This window comes from Ursus maritimus, unplaced genomic scaffold (genome assembly GCF_017311325.1).
Source record: "Ursus maritimus isolate PB19 unplaced genomic scaffold, ASM1731132v1 scaffold_4, whole genome shotgun sequence".
Lineage (NCBI taxonomy): Eukaryota > Metazoa > Chordata > Mammalia > Carnivora > Ursidae > Ursus > Ursus maritimus.
The window spans coordinates 78,933,159-78,953,760 of NW_024426552.1; the positions used below are offsets into that span (position 1 = coordinate 78,933,159).

General features: G+C 49.7%; 1 long non-coding RNA gene across 1 annotated transcript; it reads right to left on the reverse strand.

Moving 5' to 3' along the window:
- Nucleotides 1-2,712: 2,712 nt before the first annotated feature.
- Nucleotides 2,713-18,216, reverse strand: LOC121100425. The gene is made up of 2 exons (XR_005832228.1): nt 18,142-18,216; nt 2,713-4,449 (listed from the first exon to the last, which is right to left on the reverse strand). It is a non-coding gene; the product is annotated as an uncharacterized LOC121100425 (long non-coding RNA).
- Nucleotides 18,217-20,602: the final 2,386 nt, after the last annotated feature.

Below are 20,602 nucleotides of genomic sequence, written 5' to 3' on the forward strand. Positions count from 1 at the left end.
CCAGTGACCCCAATCATCCCTATTTTACAGATGAAGATGAAGAGATTTTTGCTCAGACAGATTGACTTGACCAAGACTATAGGACTGTAAGGGAAAGATCCAGAATGAATCCAGGACTCTTGGCTCAGGATTCTCTTGAGAACTCAAAGGGAGCCAGTGACTGGCATACCCTGAGCACAAGGTCCTGGCCTGGTGGCTGCTCCTGAGAAAACAAACAGGGCTCAGAGACCATAGAAGCAAGGCTCAAACCTGAAGGCCTGCTGGGAGCATCCAGAGCTAGAAACGGGATGTCACCCAGACTGTGTGTGGGTGGGCAGGTGGTAAATGTACCAGGCTGCAGAAATCCAACTCTCCGGTTCCAAGAGACAGGATTGAACTCTAGTGGAACAGGACTAGCACTGGAATCTCAGGTACTGTCTGAGAAGACAGGGCATGGTGGTAGAGTCCTATATCTATTAGGAAGCATTTGACTACAGGCAATAGAAAATCTGACTAACAATGGTTCAGTCAAATAAACAGGAAGTTAGAGATAGGTGATTGTGGTATTGATTCAGCCACTTAAATAATAGTATCAAGGATCCAGTTTCTTTCTGTCTTGCCTTTCTGCCACCCTCACTAGGTTGGCTTTCCATCCTCATGTTTGTCTAGCCTTATGATATTAATGTGGCTGCTACAGCTCCAGCCATTACATCTGCATTCAAGGCAAGAAGGAAGGAGAGACAGTACCAATGGCATTTTCCCCTTTAATCCGGAAATCAAGAGCCTTCAACTTCCCAGTTGACAGATTTGAAAAGCAGGTTGAAAATGTAAAAGGAAGGTTGAAAATGTAGGTTGAAAATGGGGAAGGAAGGAAGGAAGGAAGGAAGGAGCGGAGGGAGGGAGGGAAGAAGGGAGGAAGGAAGAAAAGAAGAAAGGACTTCTTCTCAAAGCCTTTCCTTATATCTTTTTGGACAGAATGGAGTCATGTTGTCACTTTTAGCTCAAAAAGAAGCTGGGAAGCAGATTATCTGGCTTTTACTTTCTATGGCGAGAGAATAACAAGCAAGAAGGTGATTGAGAATAGCTACTGAGTTTGCCACCAACAGAATCTGCCATAGAATTCTCCATCTTAGCCATGTCATGGCATTCAAGGGATAAATCAGAAGCCCCGGTCCGTGCACCTTTATACAGGCTGTTTCCTGGAATTGGGACCCCCATACCATTTCTATACCTCTCATATTTGCCTAACAAAGCCCTCAGTGTATTCTGGAACTATACTTTGAGAAGCAATTTGGCAACATGTATCAAGGGCCATAAAAGTGTTCATAAATTTTGACCCAGTATTTCCACTTCTGAGAATTTACTTGTTCCAAGGAAATAACCCAAGGGGTAGGAGGGGCTACATGCTCCAGAATGTTCACTGCAGCTTTAGAAATAGGAAATAACCTAAAGATCCAACAGTAGAGGAATGAGCAGTTAAATAAGAGTACACTCACGGGATGGCATATTGCACAGCCATTATAAGTGATCTTTATAAATTTCACTTAATAATATAAAAAGGGCTATGATATAACATCATATTAAAAAAAAACATATGGGGGCACCTGGCTGGCTCAGTTGGAAGAGCATGCGACTCTTGATTTTGGGGTCATGAGTTCAAGCCCCACCTTTGGTATAGAGATTACTTTAAAAAATATATAAATAAATAAATAAACTGGAAAAAAAAACCATATAATCAAATCCATTATTCAAACTGCATACTTGTCTTAGCCAGCCCAGGCTGTTCTAACAAAATACCATAGATTGGGTGGCTTAAGCAACTGCAATTTATTTCTCACAGTTCCAGAGACTAGAAGTCCAAGAGGTCAAGTTGCCAGCAGGGTCCATGCCTGGTAAGAGCTCTCTTTGGGTTGCAGATGGCTTGTCTCCTCACTATGTTCTCAAGTGGCCTTTCCTAGGTGTGCACACACAGAGAGAGAAAGTTCTGGTGTCTTTTACCCTTCTTAGAAGGGCACTAATCCCTCCGTGAGGGCCCCAGCCTCATGACCTCATCTAAACTTAATTTTAACTCCCAAAGGCCCCATCTCCAAATAGTATCACATATGGGGTTAGGGCTTCAACATATGAATTTTGTAGAACACAATTCGTCCATAGCAATACTTACCAAATGCCTGCCTTGTGGAAGACTTGAAGGGAATTCACAACAGTTATTAGTCTAGGGTGATGGGATTGTGGTTGGTGTTTTTTTTTCTGTCATTCAAAATTTCTGTAATGGTGTTATATAGTTTGTAACATAATGTGTGTGGTGTAGGGCGGGGGGTCAGCTAAAAAAATGATCCACCTTTCAAGCCTCAGTTCAAATACCACCCCCTCTAGGAAGCCTTCCTTGGTTTCTCCCTAAATACTTTTTCTGAATTTCTTATTTTGCTGGACCATGCACTCTTCTGGAGCAAGGGCCATGAGCAATCCCCCTTTGTTCCTGACTATGATAGACCAAGTGGCATAGGTTGAGAACCCAGACGAGGAACCTGGTGTGATGGAGGTTGTGAAGAGTGGGTGATGTGTGCAGTCAGGAACCAGGCATGGGATCTAAGCAACAAGGGGGCACCAGCAAGTTCAGGCTTGAAAACTAGGGACACAAACTCCTGGGCACTGAATAAGAGCCAGTCTTTCTAGTTATTTTAAATTTATCATCATCATCATCATTATTAGAAATAATACACGTACACATGCTCACTGTAAAAAAATTTAAATATTTCAGATAAAGCCCACCTTGGCTCCTACACAATGCTACTCCCCTCCCCAAGGATTGTCAGCTTGGTACATACCCTTCCAGAATCTTCTTCCTCATGCACATAGTTTCAAAGTCTGTGTTTACATAGAGCCAGATTGTTCTGTGACTTGCTACTCTCTCCTAATGAGACCTTTTCACTTCAGGGTGCAGAGGTCTACTTCATTTGTTTGGACCTCAGAAAACCATCGCTAATGTGGATATTCAGAGATGTAGTTAGCTCTTTCTCTATGCAGCAGCGTGTGGGTCGTTTCTGATTGTCCACACTTCATCCACTGCTGTCCTGGCCCCCGTGCCCGGGCCTCTTTGTGTTGCTGGAGCCTGTCTCAAGGCAGAGATGTGGAATTGCTGTGGCGAAGAGTTGGGACATTTTATCTTTTCACAGGTGCTGCCAGACCATGCTCCACAAACACCACGACCAATTCCTACCAACAGTGACAAAGGAGTTTGTTGCCCTTAAATTGTTGCCAGCAGTAGCTATGGAGAATCTTTGAAAAATTCTGCAGATCTGATGAGTGAAAAATGTTAACTCAGTGTTGTTTGACTTGCATTTCTTGGATGACTAGAGCGGCTGAGCCTGTTAGACATTTAATTGGCCCATCTGTAGTTCCTCTAAGGTGAGCAGTCTGTTCCCGGCGATCACTCATTTTTTCTAGGGTGCTTTATCTTTTCCCTTCTTTGCGGGCATTCATTCTGTACCCTGAATGTTAATCCTTCCAGTTGCATATGTTGCAGATGCCCTCTTCCAGTCTGTCACTTGTCTTTTAACAGTATTTATGGTGTCTTTTGTCATACAGCAGTTTTAGATTTGGACATAATCAATGTTAGCAGTCTTTTCCCTTATGGTCTCTGTGTTTTATGTCTTGCTAAAGAAAGCCTTTCCTACCCCAAGGTTATAAGCGAATTCTCCTATATTTTCTTTTAATAGTTTTATAGCTTTGTTTTTTCACATTTAGCTCTCCAATCCATCTGGAATTAATTTAGTGAATAGTATGAAGCTGGAATCAACTTTCTGCTTTTTCACAAGGATAGCCAATTGTCTCTACAGTATTGAGTGAAGAGCACATCCTTTCCCTACTGCTTTTAAATGCCACTTTACCACACACTGAATTCTTCTTTATACAAGAATCCTTTTTAAACTCTGTTCTGTGACCTTGATCTACGTGTCTTGTCCCATGCCAGCACACCACCATTTTAATTAGTACAGCGTTTTGTTATCTATAGGGCATGTCTCCCTCATTGTCCTTCTTTTTCAAATATTTCTTGGCTATTCCAACACATTTATTCTTCCAGATTAGTTTTAGAATCAGCTTGTTACATTTCACACACACAAATCCTGTTGTGATTTTGATTGGCATTATGTTGCATTTATAGAATCCTTTGGGCAGAAGTGACATCTTCACAGTATCACATGTTCTCACCCAAGGGCTCTCTACTTAGGGCTGCTTTTCGGTCTCAGGTCTGATTCTCAGAGCAACTCAGAACTCAGCTGCTGCCTAGCCCTGTGATCTGGGGCGGGGCTCAGGCTCTGAGTCCTGGCTCCGACATCTCTGAAGTAGGGATACTGCTTCCTGCCCGGAGCTGACGGAGGATTGACAGAGAGCAAGTGTGTGAAAACACTGGACCGTGAGCACCTTATTTAAGTCGACGACTCAGGACAGTGAGTTCTTTGAACGGTCCTAAGAGGAAGAGGAGAACAGAATGTTTTCATGTCAGTAGATTAGGGGGGTGCAGGATAGAAGGTTGGCATGAAGAGAGAGCCAAAGAACCAAAATGTCGATCACCGTGTTAGGTCTTTACACATATTACCTCATTTGTCCTCAAAACAAGCCCGTGAGGTAGGTACTATCATCTTTTTATAGCGGAGAAAGCTGAGACTCAGACAGGGACCTGTCTGGACTCAGAGGCAAGACTCCACTAAGCAGCAGCCCGCACCCTCTGTCCTGCCCAGCTGCCTGGTCATCAAGCCAGAGAGGCTGGAGGTCTGCTACTGTCCTGTCCGAAATCTCACGAGCAGGGGCTAGACTCAGCCCCAAGATACACACGTGTGCCTTCAGCACAGTGTCTGGCACATATTAGGAGCTTGCCGAATTAGATCGGGACGATGTCCAAATGGCATCATGTGAATGCTACAGATAGTACAGGAACTGCTAGACAAGGTCAGAGGAAGAAAAGGCGTCTGTGGGCCGGGGAAATCAGAGAATGCTTCCAGGCAGAGGTGAAATTGGAACTTGGCCCTGAGAGAGGTAGACGATTGAGACAAACTTAAAAGAACAGAGCATTTCAGAATCAAAGTTAGGATGGCCAATCAGGTGAAACCATCTGGCTGGACGAGCAGGGTATGAACAGAGAATGGCATGTGTCGATGGCTAAAGGCTTGGCTAGGCTGGGGGGTGTCTCCAGGCCGGAGCCAGGTTGGGAGGCCAGAAGGTCATGGACCTGGTATCGTCTAGACCCATCTAGTTCCGCACAGTGTCCTAAGGTTAAGATTCACTTTCCACATGCAGCCCTCGCCACCAGTTGCCATGGCACCAAAACACAGCAGTGGCCGCCTGGGAAGTCAGCTGGGAGGGGCAGGAAGGGGCTGCTTTCCTCACGTACTCTGCCTGCCCCACACTGCATCCTGACCCTCTCCCTTCACTCTGACTCTGTCGCCGCCCTCCAGACACCATTGTGCATACATGCGGGCACCTGGGCATGACCTGTGTTCCCTTGGGTGAGTGCCTCAGCCTCTCTGAACTCAGGGTACATAGTTTCCAGGTATGCACAACTTCTCCCAGTCCTGGGGTGGTCCATTTTGCTCCCAGCGGAAACAGGAACAGCCTCACGGCATAGCCACCATTAACACCTTCACACACCGAGGAAAAGAGAAAAGGAACAGCCTAGCACGTGCCAGGTGCTTTCTCTAGACGTTGCCAGGTTGAGTTTTAGGGGTTTAAAAAAACCAAAGCACTTTAGTTCAGGTCCTCTAAGAAGCCAGGCCCTGAGGAGGGATTAGATACGTGCAAGAGGGGCGCCTGGGTGGCACAGCGGTTAAGCGTCTGCCTTCGGCTCAGGGCGTGATCCTGGCGTTATGGGATCGAGCCCCACATCAGGCTCTTCCGCTATGAGCCTGCTTCTTCCTCTCCCACTCCCCCTGCTTGTGTTCCCTCTCTCGCTGGCTGTCTCTATCTCTGTCGAATAAATAAATAAAATCTTTAAAAAAAAAAAAAAGATACATGCAAGAGATTTATTTGTGGAAATATCTGTAAAAGAAAAAGAGAAGCGAGCCAGAGAAGCAAGGAACCATCAAACCGTGACGTGGGTCTGACTTCTGTGAGGGAGAGAGGGAAGGACGGATGGTCAGATGGACAGAGGCTCAGGCTGCCGCATGGTTCTAAGGAGGATTCGGCCAAGCCAAGAGAAGTCCTTGAGCTAAAGCCATCCCCGGAGGAGGCCTGCATCTCTGGGGAATGGGACCATCGTTAGTGTCCCTGCCGTGCTCGGCGTTCAGCGGGGAGCAGCCCACGGGAAGCGTGGCTCCGCACCGGTGCACAACACCTGGGCCCTGGTCAGTTAAACTCCCCAGAGCAGAAGATCTGAGCGGTGCGCTTTCATGGCCGCCCCCCAAAGCAATGTGGCACCACCACCTTCTAGATTCTGACGTGATTCAAGCCCAGGAGAGGCTGGGTGTCAAGGCAGAAAGATGAGGAGCTTGGGCAGCCCTCCCCGTGGGGCTCCTCCGCTTCCTAACTACGTGACCACAGTCAGGTGTTTCACTCCTCTGACTTTCAACTTTCCTACAAAGTAGGCTAACAAAACCTTTTTCTGTGGGTTGCTAAGAAGATAACCTAGGGCCTGAAACCCTCTCTCCCCAGCTCTACAGGGGGAAAACTAGATGCAACTAATTGAATGAGAGCCTAGGTCAGAGGCCCAGAGGGGGAAGCTCCTTCCTTTTTCCTAAGGGAGGGTCAAGAGGCTGAAAGACTGAGAAACAAAGATAGAAAGGAAAGCCTCCCTGAGGCTCACACAAGGTAGACGTAGAGGTGGTACCGTCACTGGAGGGGAAGATTGTTCTTCACCATCTGGATACTAAGTGCTTCAGGATCTCATAAAAATGTATAGGTTCTAGCCCTGCATCGGGGTCCCTGCTGGAGGTGGAGCCTGCTTAAGATTCTCTCCCTCTCCCTCTGCCCCTCCCCCTGCTCACAACGCTCTCTTTCTCAAAAAAAAAAAAATATATATATATATATGTATATATATGTGTGTGTTCTACAATATCTCAAATTTTCATCTCAAAATAAAAAGTTTATTCACAAGATGTATCAGTTAAGAATGCCTTCAGCTGCAAATATCAAAAGATCCATCTTGTGTCTTTTTTTCCCAACTAATTGTGTCTTAAGCAAGCAAGTCATTTAATTCCCTCACATAACAAGAAGTTGGAAGGTAAGGAATCTGGGGTTTGTTTAGTTCCTCCATAATGCCACAGTGCTGAATCCATGTCTCTGTGCTTCTCGTGACCCTGTGTCTCATGGTCACAATATGGATGCCACAGCTCCAAACATCACACCCTCACAAAATAGTGTCCCAAACAGGAGGAAAGTATACAAGGAGCCATTTACCTCTCATTTCTTCTTTTTAGGGAGAAAAACCTTTCCCAGAAGCCTTCTAAAGACTAGTCCTTCATGTCTCATTGGTCAGAACTAGACCACTCCTCAATCAATCACTGAAAGCTATCTCTGGGCACATGTCTGCCTGAACAAGATCAGGGTCTGTAAGCAACGAAGACTGCAAGGAATAGCTCTTGAGTAGGCAACAGAATATCTTCCATAGGAAGAATTTCTGGAAACAGAATGAACGTTTCTATCCTTCTGAGCATAGCTAAGGGGTTGCACAATTACATAAACACATATAGTGTAATGGGAACAACGATAAATAATGTCCATGACACAGGAGTCAGGCTAAGAAAGGAATCCATTCAATTAATGAAGGGCGGGGGTTCAGGGGTGACTAGAATAGTGGACACAGTCCATTACAGTGGAGCTGACAGACTTTGTCCTGGGGGTGGGAACAGGTCAGAGAAACCCTCACAGAATCTAGTTCGAACAGAGCACTGCCAGATGAGTAGGAGTTCACTAGGCAAACGGAGTTGGAGATGAGCAGACTCAGCCCATGAAAAGCTACGTTTGTGCAGGTGAACAAATGGTTGTATTCTTAAAGGTTAAAGTTCAAGAACGGGCAGTGTGTAAGATGAGGCCAGATCATGCAGTGGCCGGGAATGTGGATAACGAGGAGCCACTGAAGTTTTACACAGGAGACTGACTTAAATAAATATCCACTTTTTTAAAAAAAGATTTTATTTATTTGAAAGAGAGATAGCAAGAGAGAGCACGAACAGGGAGCGGGGAGAAGGAGAAGCAGACTCCCCGCTGAGCAAGGAGCCCGATGGGGGACTCTATCCCAGGACCCTGGGATCATGACCTGAGCCAAAGACAGACGCTTCACCGACTGAGCCCCCCAGGCATTCCAAAATATTCACTTTTAAGTGATCACATGACAACATGAAGGGATCTCGAAAACCTTTTGCTAAGCAAAGAATACAAACTATATAATTTCATTGACACGAAGTTCTATAGAATAGTCAAAACTATCTAAAAGCAGTCAGTGGAGTGATGGCCCGTGGGAGAGGCGTTGGCTGAAATGGATCACAAGAAACCTTAAGGGATGATGGAATTTTTCTGTATCTTTATCAGAGTACTGGTTATACAGATGTCACCTATTTCTTAAAATTTGTCAACTTGGGGGTGCCTGGGTGGCACAGCGGTTAAGCCTCTGCCTTCGGCTCAGGGCGTGATCCCGGCGTTGTGGGATCGAGCCCCACTTCAGGCTCTTCTGCTAGGAGCCTGCTTCTTCCTCTCCCACTCCCCCTGCTTGTGTTCCCTCTCTCGCTGGCTGTCTCTGTCTCTGTCGAATAAATAAATAAAATCTTTTAAAAAATTTTTGTCAACTTGTACACTGAAAATATGTGCATTTTATTGTATGTAAATTATACCTCAACTTTAAAAAAAAGTATTGGTAAAAAGTATCCTGGTGGGTGAGTTCTAGGAGAATCTGGGGGTGGGGAACTAGTGAGAAGGCTGTGGGCACAGTCCAGGAGGAAGATCCCAGGGCCTTCACTGAGGTGGAGAGCAGGAGCAGAGGAGGGGCAGGGCTGAGACTGTTGGAGGCAACGGATTTAAGAGGGAAAGAGAAGGTTTCCCATCTCATTATTCTGGCTTCTGACTTGGAAGAATAGCATCAGTCACTGAGACAAAGACGCCAAAAAAACATGAAGGTGGGGAGTAAGGAGGAGTGAGCTCAGACATGGAAACACCGAGTTTGTGATGGTCTCCGTTTTCTTCAGGCCACTGACCCTGTGGATCTAGATCTCAGGGAAGAGGAGGAGCCAGAGACAGTCTGGTCCTCAGGCACACGGAACAGGGGTCATCCAAAAGGACCCAACTGCGTGGGAAGAGGTGGGGAGAGACAGGAGGGAGAGAGCCCTGGGAGTACCAACATGTAACTGCTAGTCAGAAGGGAAGATTCTAGTTCAGGAAACTATGAAGGAAAGGCAAAACACGAGAGAAGGGCTGAGGTGGCAGGTGTCATCACAGAGGCCAGAGGGAGGAAGGAGGTCAAGGAGGGGAGAGTGGTTAGTTGTGTTAGATGCTTCCAAAATGTCAGTCTCAGAGAGACATGTGGATAGATCCGAGACCCACACACGTGGATGAAAAGAGGCTGCACTCAAACTCCCATCTCCTGGGAAGATGGCCGCTGGAACCAGGGCTCTTTCTATAGCCTTTGAATCACTGGGCTCCAAAAACACATGGACAATGCAGGGGAATGGGGCGCCTGGCTGGCTCTGTCAGTGGAGCGCGACTCTTGATCCCAGGGTTGTGGGTGTGAGCCGCGCATTGGGTGGGGAGATTACTTAAAAATAAAATTAAAGAAAGAAAGAAAATGCAGGGGAGTCTACAATGGCTGGTGGGGGGGTTGTCTTTGGTTTTCGCAGTCAGCCAGCACCACTCATCGAGCTTCCAGGTGGAAATAAACCGTGGCTCACTTGAGCACTGGAGGACTACGGAGCGGTTTAAAATAACGCGGTGGACCTGTATGGACTTCGGAAAGACGCCATGTTGCTGACTACATGCTTCGTTAAAGGAAATTATACACCTGGGAGGGTATACATCAAAATGTCAACAAGGTTAACTCTGAATGGTGGGATTATGTGTGATTTTTGAAAACTATTTTTAAATATTCGCTAATCTGTATTTTCCATGTTTTCCGGACATAAAAAAAATTTAATGTAGGAGCTCCTGGTGGCTCAGTCAGTTAAGCGTCTGCCTTTGGCTCAGGTCATGATCTCAGGGTCCTGGGATGGAGCCCCATGTCGTTGTTGTCATCAGCAGGCTCCCTGCTCAGCGGAGCATCTGTCTGCTTCTCCCTCTGTCCCTCTCCCCCTGCTCATGTTCCCTCTTTCTCTCTCTCTAATAAATAAATAAATAAAATCTTTTTTAAAAATTAAATCTAGTGTGTAGAGGATGCTTAGCTGGATCCTGGGAGAGAATAGCCCTGTCTTGGGGGTGGGGGGGGGAGTTCAAGAAGGGATCCTGGAGGGGCGCCTGGGTAGCGCAGTCGTTAAGCGGCTGCCTTCGGCTCAGGGCGTGATCCTGGCGTTCCAGGATCGAGTCCCACATCAGGCTCCTCCGCTGGGAGCCTGCTTCTTCCTCTCCCACTCCCCTGCTGTGTTCCCTGTCTCGCTGGCTGTCTGTCACATAAATAAATACAATCTTTAAAAAAAAAAAAAAAGAAGGGATTGTGGAGGTCCCGTTGTCACAGCCATTACAAGAGGGAAGGGATGAGGTCCCGAGCCTCCTCTCAGGGATGCAGGAGTCAGCCAGGCTGGGTGGAGAAAGTCTTCACTGAGGAGGCAAGTTTGAAGACAAGGGCAGACGACTGGGAGCACTGGACCCCTGGGGAGACACGGGAAAGGGGCCTGGGCAGGGCCATCCTGACAAGATTCATCCAGATGGTGGGGAGCCAGGAAGACCATGGGCCCTCATGGAGTACAGAGGCTCTGCCCCAGACAAAAACAGAAGTTCTAGAAGGAATGAGGCAGTCTGAGAATGAACAAACGGGTCCTTGCACACAGAGAGCCCTCCATGGTAACCAAACACTCCTGGTAAGTGTCCACACCCAAACTCGGCACCAGTGACCGCATCCAGGTGCCAGTCCCCGCCCCCTGTGCTTACCCCGGTACGTGTCCTGGGGAGCAGGTGCCAACTAGGTGTGACACACACAACTAACACTGCCAAGGATGGAAGGACACATGAGAAAGGTGACTGCCACCCAAGAGAAAGGGAAGAAAAGCAGGAACTCAGACAAGATCCAGAAATCGGCCCCTTCTACATGCTTTTCACACCAAGTTTTGGGAACCAAGATGAAAAGCATAAATGCTGAGCGGAGGAACCAGAGGCACTCTCTAAGGAGAATTGGACATTTCCACATAAGGCAACAAAATTAGGAGAAGAGAACGAAACTCTCCTGATGCATAAAACAGCTAACAGAGGCCCGGAGATGACTTGCTCGTTATGCAGAAAGCTTCCCAGAGAACGAAAATGAAAATGGCCGTGCCAAAGACAGTGGAAATCAGGCCAGGTTAGGAAGGAGGGGTCCGTACAGAGAAATAACAAAAAGCTGTGGAGATAAAATCAGAAGAGTCGTTAGGGGAAAGAAATGAGATACAACTTGCACAAGGCGGCAAAAGAATGAGAAAAACATTTTCTAACAGGCCAACGAAAGGGGATGAGGAGATTGCTGGCTCCTTTTGAGTGGGGAGAGAAAGCTATAAGCAATGACACTAAAAAAGCAGAGGCTTTTATTTTTTTCTTGGCCTAAAAAGGTCAGCTGTGATCCGAAAACTGAAAGAGGCACCGCATGGGATCACGAGAAGGCAGGAAGCCAAGAGGGAACGAGCTCGTGTGTTCACATCCACAGGCCCTGATGGCTTACATGCTTAGGTACTTAAGGAATTGGCCCAAGGTGGAGTCAGATCCCCAGCTCTCACTCTGAGGGGATTTATGGAGAACGGGTGAGGAGCCTGGAGACAGAGGGAGACCCTGTCCTTGCCTCTTTTTAAACCTGGGGGAAAGCAGATGCCTCGGCAAGTGCTGGGTCCATCAGCCGAGCTGCTATAATAGAAAACTACTGGGACACGTCGTCAAAAAATCAATCTGCAAACACTAGGTCATAAGGAATTAGGTAATAACCAGTACTGCTTTCCAAAGAACACATTCTGTCAGAGTAATCCAATTTCCTTCCAGGACAGAATGATGGGCCTGGTAAATCAGGAACGGCAAGAGACGCATAATCTTCCTTAACTTAAAGCGCACGGCATTTAATTTCATCTTCTATGAGAAGCCTCAAAAGAAAAACTGGGGAAATGGGGTCTATAGTTGGGCCTTTCTGGGGTTGGACAAATGAAGAGGGGTTGAAGGGTTAACCCAAATAGCAGTTCTTTATGTTCTATGTAGTGTAGATGGATTACACCGGGCAGCGGTAGGGGTGGGCGACAGCAGGCGACAGAAGGATTAGGGGAGGTGAGGGGTGGCGATAAGGGGTGGTGATGATGGTGGAGATGTTCCTGGAGGTGGAGGTCGTGATGGTGATGGTGGCGGTGGTCACGGCAGCAGCAGCCAAACCTAGACAGGACGCGGTCAGTCTGGGTTTCACGGCCATGCTTTTGGACATCCCTGATGGACACCCATACTAGCCTGTTCTTTCCACATCTTTGCTGAAAGAAATTGGCACGAGACTCTAGGACATTCTGGGTTCAGCCCCATTCTGACCGCCTCACCATTATCCTGTTAGTCCTGGGGCAATGAGCCCCCTCTGCCCAAATTGGATGGGTGGTGGCTATGGACCCCCAGAGGCCTGTGCGAGGGGAGGATTTCCTCCAGCCCAAAGGGGTGGGCACAGCCTGAGAGCCCCCTCTCCCCAGCCAAGGAGAGGAAAGACTCCCAGGGCCAAACGGGGGCAGGCTGTCTGTGCCCAAGTTCCCCCGTTAGCTGAAGGCCCGGGGAGCCCCCCCACCCGGGAAGCTGTGCAAGCGAGGGGATCTGGGCAGGACTTTTGCGGGTTCTGACTTTCACACCTTTTTCCAATCTGAGTTCTATTATTGCAAAGACTAAGGGTTGGGAACCGTGGACTAAAGACCTCCCTCCACTTTGGTTTCTGCCAGGATGTGGCTGTTTTGTTGAGTGGAAATAAAATTAAAACACCCCCAGGTCTGTGGGCCAGCGTGCCTCCGGAGCCCAGGAGGCCGCAGAGGGGTGGGTTGTTGGAGTCCGCCGTGGGCTTCGTGGAGTATGTGATGTAAGAGGGGGTCGCCAGCATGGGCTGGACTCCCTGAAAACATTCGTGAGGCTGCACGCTCAGCTGCAGATTGAACACATTATTGCCTACCCCCTTGCTGTCTGCATGGCCCCAACTGGCCGTGTGACCTTGGGGAAGCCCTTGAACCAGTCTGGCCTCATGCTCTCTTGTACCCTAGAGAGCTGGATGAGATAATCCCCAAGGTCCTTCAGCTATAGGTCCAGTCCCCTAAACGTACTTCGCACCTCAGCTCTGTCCACAAGCCTACCCCACCCAGCCCCCTCAAGGCCCAGCTCAAAGCCACTGCCACTTCTTTTTTTTTTTTAACGTAAGCTCTCCTCTCAATGTGCGGCTTGAACTCACGACCCCGAGATCAAGAGGCACGTTGCTCTACTGAACCAGCCAGGTACCCCTCAAAGCCACCTCTGTCACAAAGCCCACCTGTACCTCGCAGGCACAAGTGACCTCTTCCTCTGTTAGACCGCTAGGCTTTGCCTACCCTCTGCCTTGAGCCACCAGCCAGGAGGGTGTGAGGCTCAGTGCCTTCACCAGCTCGTCTGGACCTCATAGGCTTAAACCTCACTCATCTCCCATCCCTCTCAGGAACCGGCATGGGTCTGACACAACGGATATTGTACAACTGAAGAGGGACTCTTCCACCTGAAGAAGCTGAGACCCTGAGTGACCCTATAACTGAGACCAGAACCCAGATTTCTGGGCCCCAGCACATTGGCAGAATGATGCGAGGGCTGAAAGGCCCACTGCCACAGAGCTCGTGCCACTATGATTCTTGCACGGAGCCTCCCAAACTTGCATGGGACCAGCCCTCTGCTAGGGAAAGGTTAATCTCACAGACCCCATCTGGGAGCCTCTGGTGGCTCCCAGGCCCATGTGGGTGCAAGAGCTTAAGGAACTGAAATCCTTGTCCATGAAAACATTTAACTTCAGAGTCCTGTCCTTATAACTGCTAAGATATTTTAACACCAGTGGAATCCAAATTTTAAAAGTATTCAGAGAACTTCGGCATTCTGAGGCTAGATATCCTCATTCGCGACACGCCGTCCTAGCTAACAAACTAATGCACAGGAAGGTGTGGATCATTGCTGTGCCCTCTTCACTGTGTTGCTAGGTCCCAGGGCACTTTGCATTTTTACATGTACCCTTGGAGAGGACAAGGGTAACTTATCCTGTGGCCCAGTAAGGTGAAATGGTAATGTCTGGGTAACCCGGGATGGTGGGAAGCTCTTAGAACCCTTCAAGAGCTCTGTCCAGGACACCAATTTCTGCTTTATGCAGGTTGGTCATGTATATGGGGCGGTGGGGGGGCAGGGTTAAGAAGGGGAAATGGGAAGGGGAAAGTTTCCAGGTTCTAGTTACAGGAAAAGAATGGCACCCCCAGATTCCCCTTCCAAACTGCCACTCTGCGTCGCAGTCAGCCTGGCTGATGAGGGAGGGCTTTCCCCAGCACTGCGCACCACTCCCTGCCCAAGTACCCTCTCTGACCCTCCATCTTTCCATCTATGATGAGAGATTCCGAGTAGACGGTTTCAGAGATCCTTCCAGCCCTGACCAGTCTGCGGCTGTGTGAGTTCTCCTCTCCTTACGTTGTAAAAGGCCCTGGGATGATATGGAATGGGCAGGGCTTTTGATTCATCTGAGTGTAAATTCTAGCTCAAATTCTTCTTAGCTGTGTGATCTCAGCCAAGGTATTCAGCTTTTCCAAACTTCACTTTCTCATCTTCAAATTAAGGATAACACTTATTATTACACAGGCTTGCTGTAAGCATCAGAGACAAAAACATAGTGTGCCTGGTCTGCTCTCAGTTCATGGTGGTAACTATTATGTTAGCTAAGGAAGGCCGTAAGAAGTCATGCACGTGGTGGTTGGAAGCATGGACTCCGAAGCCCTGTGGCTTGAGTTTGAATTCCCGCTTAGCCACTTTTTAGCTGTGTGACCTTGGGTAAGCAACTTCACCCTATGCCTCTGTGCCCTCATCTATAAAATGGAGATAATAATTTTACCTATCTTATAGAATTGTTGCAAGGATAAAATTATTCAATAAATTGAAATGTTTAGAGCAATGTCTTATTATATAATAAGCACTCAAAAACTATCAGCTATGGTATTATGAACAGGCTGCGGACAGAAGCATATATGGGTCAGGAGAAGATACTCCCACCCGCACCTTTGCTAAGCGGAGTCTGGAGTCCCATTCTCTTCCCATCATTCACCTTCCCAGCCTATGGCTCTCCCAGTTTTCATGTAGCACCCAGAGCCTGGTGACCCTCCTCTTCCCTGTGCCCTCCCTGGAGCCTGCCCTCCTCTGCGCCAGGCAGCCTGTTAGTTTGTTCCTGTAACCCCCAGACAACCAGGCTTCACAGCGGGTATCTGCCTGCTGGCCAGGAGCCCTCAGGTAGCCAGCCCGCGGAGCTCTGACCGCCTAACCCACCCGGAGCATAGGAATGCGCCCCGAGAATGGAACTCTGCTGCCTCTCTTGCATTCATTGGCATTAAGTCCTTCCTTAGAGTTGCCCTAAATCTGCCACGCATTCCCGAGCCCTTCTTCAGGTCTTCACAAATGATGCTTTCTTCAGCTAATGGGCCTTTGGCTGAGCTGTACAGACGCAGGAAAATCAAAATGAAAACAAAAGTGCAAAACTCTTTTTGTCTCACTGGATTGGCAAATACGTATATACTGTATGATACCCGGTGGCAGGGATGTGAAAGAATGAGCACACTCATATTTTGATGGAGAGAGTGTAAACTGACATAGCCTCTTTGGAGGGACGTTCAGTATTAACCATAAGAATTTAAAATGAAGGGCGCCTGGGGGGCTCAGTCGGTTGAGCATTTGCCTTCAGCTCGTGTCATGATCCCAGGGTCCTGGCTTCGAGCCCCACATTGGGCTCCCTGCTTGGCGGGGGGAGGGTCTGCGTCTCCCTCTGCCTCTGTGTGCTCACTTGCTCTCTCTCAAATAAATAAATAAATCTTAAAAAAAAAAAAAAGAATTTAAAATGAGCATATTCTTGACCCAAAGATACCACTTCTAGGAATTTATCCTCTAGAAATACCCTTGGTTGCACAAAGATATTCTGACGAGGATGGATGTGCATGGAAGCACTGTTTGTGACTGCAAAACTCTGGAGACAATACAAATGTCCAGAGGGAGGGGAATAGATAAAGGAGTACTATACAACTTTTAAATATTAAAGATATATATATAAATATATAGATATATATAGATATAGATATATGGGCATGGAAATATAAAGAGAAAAAATAGCATGTTGCAGAACAACATATATGGTTTGATCTCATTTAGGGAAAAAAAAAAAAAAAAAAAGCCCACCCTTTCCCCCTCCTCTCAGCTGGGTGGAGCCTTCCTGCTAAGTTCAGGCTGGCTCAGGACAGGCCGCACTGGGTCAAAAGCCCAGCCTCTTCCTTCCAGCCAAATGGGTCAGTGCCCCAGGATGGCCACACCTGGGGAAGGAAGCACTGCTGAGGCCCCAGGGTCAGGTCTCTTGCCCAGTGGAGCACAATGGAAGCAGCCTCCATTCTGAGGCAGACAGACCTGGGTTCAAATCATGCCTTCATCAGCTACCAGCTGAGTGACTTTGGGCAAGGTTCCTCACCACTCTGAGCCTATATTTCCCCATCTGTAAAATGGGATGATAACACCTGCCGCACTGTGTGACGGGAATTAAAAGAGACAATGTATAGAAGGGTGCGAGACCATCTCAGGAAATGCCGGCCCTCTCCCATCCCCACAAATCTTTCCTTTATGTTGCTTTCAAATTCCTGTAATCCAGCCTCAGTTGCAACCCTGCCCGTCAGCCCTTCCTTCATCCCTACCCTACTCCTGACTGGGTGTCTATTGTGGACTCTTCCCAGGCCCACTCACTCCTCACTCAGTGACAACACTGAGGCCTCCTCCAACACTGAGTTGAGTAAGGTTAATGAAGAGTGCCCCCCCCCAGGCCAAAATATCCTCTCCTTCCCCCACCCCAGCGTGTCTCCTGCTCCTTCCTACCTGTGACCTAGCTCTCACCCCTCAGCCTTGTTCAGGACACGACCCCATCAGTCATCTCCCCTTCCACTCAGCATCTTTAACTCCCTGCCACCCCAACCTTATGATTAAGCTCACGTGGGTGCCACCATTAAACACCCACTTCTCTACCCTACTCCCCACCCCATCTCTTATCACCAAGCCACCTCCTTCTGATCCTCCTGACATCTGTCTGGGGACCTCTGCTCAGCCTCCGTCCTCCGCCCCCCTCACGTTGACCCCTGGGCAACAGTGGAAACAGTTAGGCTCGGCCCCTTGGAAACGTGCTCCTGGCTTCTGCAACACCGACGCTCTGCAAAGGCCAGGAGTCTTCCTTCTGACACACACCTCCTCCTCATCCCTGCTGCAATCCATCTCCCCTCTAGCCTCCGAGAGCAACCTGACGGCCTGACTTTCACCTCTTTGCTGAATGAGCTTGGGAAAAAACGCGACCCGTGTTCCTTGTTTTTCTGAGGAGAAAACTTAAGTCCCCAACCAACTTCCCCAAAGCCACACAACGGGTGAGCGGTAAAGCCGAACAGTCTTTAATCGTGGAATCAAGTGCTTCCGGAAGTTTCCGGCTCTCCGGAACTTCTTCCCTTCTTTTCTACACCCTTTCTCCGCCCTAGAAAAGCCTTGCCAGGTGCATATTAGCATAAAAACGTCCCTAATTAATCTCCGTTTCCGCCCGAGTGGGTCAACCCCGCCGCCGCCTGGGTCCCGGCGTCTGGCCCCAGCACCCCTTCCCAGCCTTCCCGGAGCCCAGGAGTCTCCAAGCACTTGCCCCGGGACCCGGCTGGCAGCGGGCGCTGAGGCCCGGCCCCTGCCCCACCCCGGCCTACCCGGCCCGGGACTCCCACCTCCAGCCCCTCGCCCCCGGCTGCCGGGAGCACGCGGCGCGCACCGCCCGAGCGTGGGAGGGGTAGGATTGACCTTGGCAAGGGGCAGCGAAGCCCTCAAAGGCCCCGGCCCCTCGCGGCCGCTCCGGCGCCGGGGCTCCAGTTTCTGCTGCCACCATCTCGGTTTCTCGTCCAGCAGGGGCCCGGGGGAGGGGTGCTGGGAGGAGCCCGGCCAGACCCCCGGCAGCAGCGCTCGGCTGGGCTGCCGGAGACGAGATCTGATGAGAATGTCTTCCTGCAAATTAAGCCTTCTCGGGACTCTCCATCCGGTGCCGGCAGCAAGCCCAGCGCGCGGGGAGCCAGTCCTGGGGGCGGCGGAGGGGCCGGCGCGGGCTCGACGACGGCCAGGGCTCGGCAGCCCACCCTCGGTCCCCGCCTCCTCCCGCCTGCACTCGGGGTAGGAGGGTGGAGCCCCCTACCCCAGCTCCCAGAAAGTGGGGCAGCTGTGCCTCTCTCCTCTGCCCTGCTCGGGCCACCGAAGGTGTTCGAGCACCCTGTCCCTCTTCTACCCGTTACCCGTGGGGAGAAACCCTCCTGGGTTCTAGAGGAGAGACCCCTGGGTTCCAGTCCCGGTTCTGCCCGCAGGTAGCCGTGGTACTTGAACAATTGCTTCTCCGTTTCCCCAGGTGTAGTACCCTTTGCGTTTTTTCTCGTGAGGACTCATGATTCGCAAGCGAAGCAGCCGCCGCAGTCCCAGTAGAGTGAGCCTAGGGTCCTTACCCAGCTTCAACCCCTGAACCCTGGGACCTCCTCCCACCTCCATTGTTCGCAAATGTTAGCTCTCCGCCTTTTTCTGCGAAAGGGAGTCTGCAAGGGGTCACTTATAGAGGGAGTACAAGGGTAGAGGAGTCTGCCAGGGGTGTGAGACTTTGAGGTGTATTTGGAAGAAAAAGAGGTAGGATTTTGGAACACAGATCTATCCTAGAAAAATACTAGACCAAGATTTTCTCCAGGAAAACAAGAAGGGGTAATGAAAGAATTTCACCTTTCTCTGGCTGCTGTCTTATGGGCCTTAAATCTCATTGTTGTTTAATAACTACTGTTATCCCCATTTTATAGAGAGGGAACTGAGGCTCAAGTGATTCCTTAAGATTACAGAAGCATTTAAACAACGGAGTTCCAAGTTGAACACAGCTCCTCATTCCAAACCCTGTGCTCTTTGCTCCTCTATGAAGTCTTTGGACATGACTATTTTGTGCTATTTATAGTTTCTGCACTTAATCACTTTTTTCTTAAGTATTGGTGAATTAAAAAAATAAAGACTCCAGCCTGTTTTAACTGCGCTAAAAGAAGACAAAAGGCAAGTGTGTGTCTGCACTTGCATCTGGGTTCAAAATACCAGGCAGGGTGATGGGGTGGGGTGGGGTGGGATGGGCAGAGTGGCAGGGAAGTAGAGATCCCAGGAGCTGGAGTGGCAGGACATCCAGAGAAGCCCCTGGGATCCCCTCTGGCTCTAACCGTGCAGAGTTGGTGACTCAAACACAGCTCTCCCACACTTCCCACACTGGGGATCCAGGTCAGTGGGCACATGCCCAGCCCCAGGCCTGCCCAGCCCTGCAGTGGGTAGGATGTTTGGCCCAGAGTGGCCCAGCACTACGCCCGCTCCCCTTGGGGATATGTGCCTGGCAGCCAGGGCAGCGGGATGCACCTCTGAGAGGACAGACAGAGAGGCATTCAGGGGTTGAGACAAGGAGAGACAAAGGTGGGGAGGAAGCACTGGTATGAGAGGGAGAGACAGGAACCCAGAGGAGGAACAAGGGAGCTATTCAGAGTTGGAGAGGGGAGGCCCCTAGGGAGAGAAAAGACAGAGAAAGAGGGGAGAGAAGACAGACAGACAGGCAAAGGAGTGTGGGCAAGAAAGGGAGGAGACAAGAGCAGAGGGGGAGAGTGAAGGAGTGACAAAGATGGGCAGAAAGGAGACAAAAGAGTGGAGAGAAAGGGAGAAGCAGAGGAGAGAGGGAGAGGCAACAAAAAGAGGAGAGGAGAGGAGAGGAGAAAGGAAGGAGGGCAGGAGGGGAGGGAAGAAGGAGCGGGAGAGGAGACGCGGGCGGGGGGCGGTGAGGCCGCGGGAAGCGCCTGGAGAGGGAGAGGGAGACTGCGAGATCGACGCGGAGGGCTGCGGGGCCGGTGGGTGGAACCGTGTGCTAGGCCTTTTCTTTCTCTTTTTGGGGTGGGCGGCGGATCTCCGCCGAGATAACCCAGCCAAGCCCCCTGCCCCGCGTCCCAGCGAGGGGCCGCAGCTGTATAAATACCGGGGGTGGGGGAGCGGGGCTGCTGCCCAGGGGTCAGCGACACCGGAGAAGGCTTTGCTGTCATTAGCTAATTGAGCCCCAGATGTTAAGAAAAGGTTACGTCCTCCTCCGGAGAGTTTTTCTTTTTAAACACTTTACACAGATTCCCCGGCCAAAATGGCCGGGAGGCGCCGGGGCCCCCCAGCCCCCGCCCCCCGCCCCGCCCCTCGCCCCCGCCCCGCCCCTTAGCGCCACCTCCCCCCC